Consider the following 6,000-nt stretch of genomic DNA (forward strand, 5'->3'; position numbering starts at 1 on the left):
CTCTTATCAGCAGGACTTTAACAACATAATTAAACATGTACTGCAGGTGGTGGTTCAGAAAACAAAGGCAGCAAAGCCCAAACCTTTTTTTTTTAATATATATAAACAAAGTATATTAACCAAACTCTGTTACCTGCAGTACTGCATGCAAAGCATGGTTTATAAATACTGTTGCTTGCTTTATTTATCATTGCTCGTAGTCTCCCAGAACACAGGAGATGTCATTTCAAACAAGAAAGAGAGAAGTTCTTTGTGTGGACACTTGGTTGAGGAGAATATTCTACAAGAAGAAAGACCTGACCATGAAGGTTCTATTGTCAAAGCTCTCCCTTCCGTGGTGTTTCAATTACGATTACATTTTACAAAAATTAGTAGCACCACCATGAAATTTGGTTCTACTCTCCTTTATTTGGGCCCTTCACTGGCATAATTCCATTGACTCCAACAGAGTAAGTCCTAGCAAGAGAAGAATCGGGGCCATGTCATAAAGGAGCTTGAAAGCAATCACTTAAAAAGTGTTCCGTTCCAGTGATGTGGCTTGTGGAAATCTGCAATAATCCTACTGGCTTTCCTGGGATTCTTTAGAGCAGCACAGACACTCTGCTTACAGTGGCACAACCCCAAAGTAAATCCCCCTTGTTTGCAAGCGCTCAGCATGCATTACAGCTGAAAGCACCATCCCGCCAATGCAGGGATGCTAGCTGGCTCTATGAACGTATGCTGCAGAGATTCTAGCATTCCTTGCTCCTGGAAATTTCTTTAATACAATGGCTTAGGCACGGACACGTACGCTGCAGGAGAAGGATGAAATGTTTGCTTTGCAGCATCCAGGTGTTACTAGCTATACACTCCTCTTACGGTAAAATAAAATAAAATTAAGCGTTGTTGTAAATGAAGTACCTGATCCTGCACTGGCTTTACAGCAGGAAGAACACCCATTAATGTCAAAGGGAGTTCCAAGTGTGGAGCACTTTCAAGGTTTTATAGGGACCTTTCTTCAAGGAGAACCTGAAAATTGTTTACTGTCATTAACCATCATCAGCCAAACACCTCGTTATTGTTAACCTGCACATACACGTTTTTAAATCAGAAGCAGTGTCGGACTGATCCTGTCCTTCTTACTCAGGCACAACCATCCTGAGAGCTTCAGTCTTTACTCCGGCAAAATGGGAGTTCTGACTGTGTGAGGACTGCAGCAGTTGGCCCTAGCTAAATAAAAATGATTGGAAGAGGGAATCAAGGAAGACAGCATACACACTTCCACTACTGATCACCAGTTCAAATCCAACCCATGTCAGTGGCTGCGGGAAATCACTACCATGTGATACCTGTTTGGTGATGTATGTGAACTGAAATGACATTCTTCGGGCTTCTTCCATAGCTCATTGATATCAATGGAGTCTTTTCAATGAGTTTTGGATCATGCCCTCAGCAGGCAGTTATGCACATCACATAAACCACAGTGACCACTGGTGGGAAGCCTGAATAGAGGCCAAAGATTAAATGGGGCTAGGGACAGAGCTACTATCTCATTTCTAGAAGGCAGAGGACCCCTCAAAAAGGACTGAAGCCCATTATCACGCTTGCTTTAGCACTGCTGAAGCAGTTCTTGTTCTCCAATTAGGGGATTTCAACCTTCAAGGCTGTCCACCCAACACCCTTCACAAGCACTAAATTCACTCAAAATAACAAATTGTATTAATTTAAAACTGGAAAGCAAAAACTCTGCAATAGCATCAACAACAAAAAACGTTACAAACATTAGATTTCGCATAGATGAAAATCATTACAATTCTCTAGAGACTTCCCCTCTCTGCAGTAACCCATGTCACTTCCTAGCTAGTAAAAAACGTGCCACAGGATATCAAAAGACTGTAACATTCTTCTAATTTTAATATTCCTCTAATCAAATAATGAGTTGTTTACTGCCTTCTAATTTAAAGGTAATTCATTAAATGTATCCTGTCACGTCTAATGGGTAGCCGAGGCATGAGAACAACACACACTCCTGGGGAACATCAGGGGCAGTGTGGGAATACTTCATGCGGTTCACTGAAATTTAATACTTCCTACATATACAAATTGCAGTGATAATATATATTATTTAATAATTGCAAAGAAACAATATAAATGAAACACTTCAGTGATTGAACTTGGTGCACAAAACATTTTTAAATAGGCTCAAAAGTGTGAATGCTAGGGAATGTGAAAAAATAGTAGAGGAATGTATACCAGTTACAAGCAGACCATATTTGGTATATCCACAAGTGGGTTTGATTCAACTTCCACTGAAGTCAATCAAAATCTTTTCATTGGATCAGGCCCAAAATGATCATGTAACAATAACGTTCAAGTGAGTGTCATGAAGTGGAGGAGAACAGACTGTACATAGATATTATGTACATTGCAAAAGTTGGGTCAGATTCAGTAATATTGGCCCAATACTTTTTAATTGGGCTGTAGCAAGGTAGTAAAAACATAGGGCCCAGATCTGCAACCCTTCCTGGCTACTCATATAAAGGTTGCAGTAGGATCACATCCAAAGCACTAATGGTATTTAGTGCCTGCAAATATATGATGTATAGAAACATGATTGTTCAGAAGACAATGCATGGTCTGGATTGAGAACTCATCAGGTTGTTGTTGTTTTTTAAAAATAATCAGGCAGTAGCCTACTGTACTAATGTCTGGTTTACTGAAAACTAAGGTATCAACAGTCAACCCATCTCTTAACCAGAAATCTTTGAAAAGGTATTTTTCAACTTCTTTTGGGGGCAGGAGAAAGGCAATCCAAACTTGTTAAGCATCAGTCCATTCTGTCAACACTTGCCCTATTCATCAGAAGCAATGTAGAATCACTAGATCAGTTTTAGAATACAGTTTTGGTCAATGTGTGTCCAAAGCAGTCACCTGATTGGCTGTTGGTGATGTCATACCCCAGTGACTGCAGTTTTAACATCATGCACATTATCCCAATCATCTACATGACAAGTATCATCAGTGTAAGTGCTACAGTAAATCACTGCAACAGAGAATAAAGCTACTTGTTGAAAGAGAGTGAAAGAGATCGGGTGCTTTAAAATGGTTCTCTTCAGTGTTTATTTTCGAAGTGGAATGGGGTCAGCAAAGAATGCCTGCTTCACTGAGAGGAATGGGGATTGCAATATCCCTAGCTAAAATAAAGTGTGTGTGTGTGTTCAAAAGGTCCCATTTGAAAATGTTAAGAGGTTGCCAGTGGTGAGACAACAATTGGTCCAGGAAATAAAAACTATTTCAGGAACCATAATGTTTGGCAAAATGAAGTCAAATCCATTTCTCAGGAACAAAAATGTAACCGTGACATCTGCAAAAATACGCTTCCCTGATTGCTCGTGACATTTTCACAGGTAGAACAGCCATGAAAGTACGTTATTTACATCAAATATTGATACTCTCTTAGTAATGTAAATTGACATGCTGGTACTTTCTTAGGGGGGTGGCAAGCCAAGTCAAATCTGAAGGCAGATGTACTTAAAAAAGCATTGTAAAATGCTAGGTCTACCTTGAAGTAATGGAGGTCCTGATTGGTGAATTGATGCATGTATGAAAGGCAGCTTGCCCATACCCAGCTGGTCACTTTGGGAACAGATCAGTCATTATTTATCCATAATGATTCTGATAACTGCATTCATGAATATAAGTCACTTCATGGATTAAACTGTATCATTACCTGTTTGAAGAATAAATGTTGCACTTCGCTAATCATTTAGTATAAAAGTGTTATTAACAAAGTGCAAATGCCTATTGCTCCCTTTAAATCTACATAGCAATATAATGACAGAACATGCAAATATGCACTAAGTGCATGCTATGAAACACTGTGCCAGAAAAGCATAGATGTCAAAGCAATTCCGAAACACATCTGTGCTCAGGTTGTAATGCGATGATTCAGCCTACACCTTGGAGGATTCTCCGCGGCATACGGGGAGTATGCGGTCAGGAGTTGTTTGTTTTGTACCGCTGAGTAATCAGTGGGAAAGAGTCAAAGTATCATTTAAATTGGCGATATAAAAACATCCTATGAACCTTCTTATTTTGAGTATTTTCAACATAGGGTTGCGGATGCACACACAGTGTTGGGCACGGCTGAGCAAAACGCAGCGCCGCGGACAGACGCGGACACGTTCAGGACAGGAGAGAGAACATTTCAGTCTGGCGCTCGGGGAGTCTCCCAGAATCAGAGCAATAACTCCGGCTAACCAAATCCAGCTGTGGTTAGAAGCGACGGAAGCTCATTTGGGGGAAGGCTCAAGCTCTGCAGCCCTTCAAACACAAGTGATCCAAAGTAAACCCAAAGCTACCGACACACACTAGCCCTATTCACCCGCGTAGCGGGAATGGGGGGGAAGAGGACTCCGGAGACGGGCAATAGCAGAGCCGCAAGAGGAACTGTAACCGCATTGAACTCGGTAGGCGGATGGGAGCGAAACTTTGTTTAGCCCCTTCCAGGGCTTCCCTGCCTGGCGTCTCGAGCGCTCGGAGGAAGAAAACAGGCGGAGCAGCCAAGCGAGGAGAGCCCGGCTAACCAGCGCTGCGCTCCGGGCCAAGAGGAGGGCGGATCGCGGCGGTCCCAGGACCCGGGGGCCGAAGCACTTATCTCCCGGATAACTGTCACGCTTTATGGATGAGCTCCCCGCCGTGATTAAAGCGGGACCTCAGGAGCGCTTCCTCGGCGGGCCCGGCTGCAGGGGGTCAATAGGCTGGAGGAGGAAGGAGGGGACCCTCCTCCTGTACCCCACAGACCAGGCACATCGCCGCCCTCCCCCAGCAACCCCGATCCGTTCGGCACCAGCTCCCCCCGGCCGCCGCTGCTGCCCCGCTAGCCGCATCAGCGGCCCGCCACAGGGGGGTCGTGGGGCAGAGCCCACCTCCCGCCGTGGGCAGCCTCTTCGCCAGACCGCGTCCGGGCACAGCACTAGCCATCGCCGCCCCCAGCTCGCCCGGCAGCCACTAGCCCGGGCTCCGGGCTCGAACTCACTCCAGCTCGCCCTCCATGGCAGCCGCTCGCAAGGGCTCGCCCCGGAGGGAGGGTGATGGGGCCGCTCACACCCCGGGGTCCCCCGAGAAGCGGGGAGCCGGCACCGAGCAGCCCAGTGCCCCCAGTCCCGCCGCCGCCACGGGACACCGGGGGACAAGTGCTCCCGGGTCCTTTCGGAACAAGCCCCCTCCCCGGATTTAGGGGTCCCCGGCCCCCCAAGGAACCAAAGGGGGGGACCCAGAGCTGGCGAGCCGCCCGCTCCCTCTTCCCCGAAAGTTGGGAGACCCAGCCCCGACCCCTGGTCTCACCTGGAGCCGCTCTGTCTGCTCCAGCGACGGACGGACCCGGTCCTCTCCCGACACGTCTTCAGCCGTGCGCCCGGGGCAGCCGGGCGCTCGCCATGTGGCCGAGAGGCCGAGCCCCGCGCCCGGCTCCGGAGCGCAGCTGCAGCCGGCGGGTCCCGGCGCCCCCTCGCTCACCCAGGCTCATCGCCCATGGCCCGGGCAGAGCGCGCCGGCCGGAGCCGGGGAGGGAGGGAGGAAGGAAGTTCCGAAGCAGCCGGGTCGCCCCCCCACCCCGGGACTCCCCCCGCGGGCAGCTGCGTCCGACTCCGGGGCGAGCCCCAGCGCGGCGAGGGGAGACTCAGCCGGGGAGGCTGCAGCTCCGGTTTGAAACTAGAGTGGCCCAGAAAGCCACCCCCCTGCCCATGGCAGCCGGCCCTGATTGGCCAGCCCCGCTCCCTCCCCTGCGCTGGGGGCGAGTCCCCGCCGCTGGCTGCGGGGGCGGGGGGGGGGACGGACAGCCAGCCGGCCGGCCCCCAGGTCTGCCCGCCCCTCCCCGTGCTTTCCGGGCGGCCCCGCCGGAGCCCCGCGATGGCCACATCAAACCCAGAAGGGGGAAGGTTTCCGAGCCTTCATAACGGGGCTGGGGGAGGGAGATTTCATAGGTGAGCTGAGTCCTGCGCCCGCTGTCCCCCATCCCGT

The 6,000-nt window shown here is 49.0% G+C and overlaps 1 protein-coding gene across 1 annotated transcript in view; it reads right to left on the reverse strand.

The window, feature by feature from the left end:
* Nucleotides 1-5,399, reverse strand: part of TAFA4 (TAFA chemokine like family member 4) — a 110,337-nt gene extending 104,938 nt beyond the window's left edge. The window contains exon 1 of the mRNA XM_026650383.1: nt 5,326-5,399. The gene's annotated coding sequence lies outside the window, so the exon portion shown is untranslated. The remainder of the gene's footprint in view (nt 1-5,325) is intronic.
* Nucleotides 5,400-6,000: the final 601 nt, after the last annotated feature.

Source organism: Terrapene carolina, unplaced genomic scaffold (genome assembly GCF_002925995.2).
Source record: "Terrapene carolina triunguis isolate 2854851 unplaced genomic scaffold, T_m_triunguis-2.0 Scaffold89, whole genome shotgun sequence".
Classification (NCBI taxonomy): Eukaryota; Metazoa; Chordata; order Testudines; family Emydidae; genus Terrapene; species Terrapene triunguis.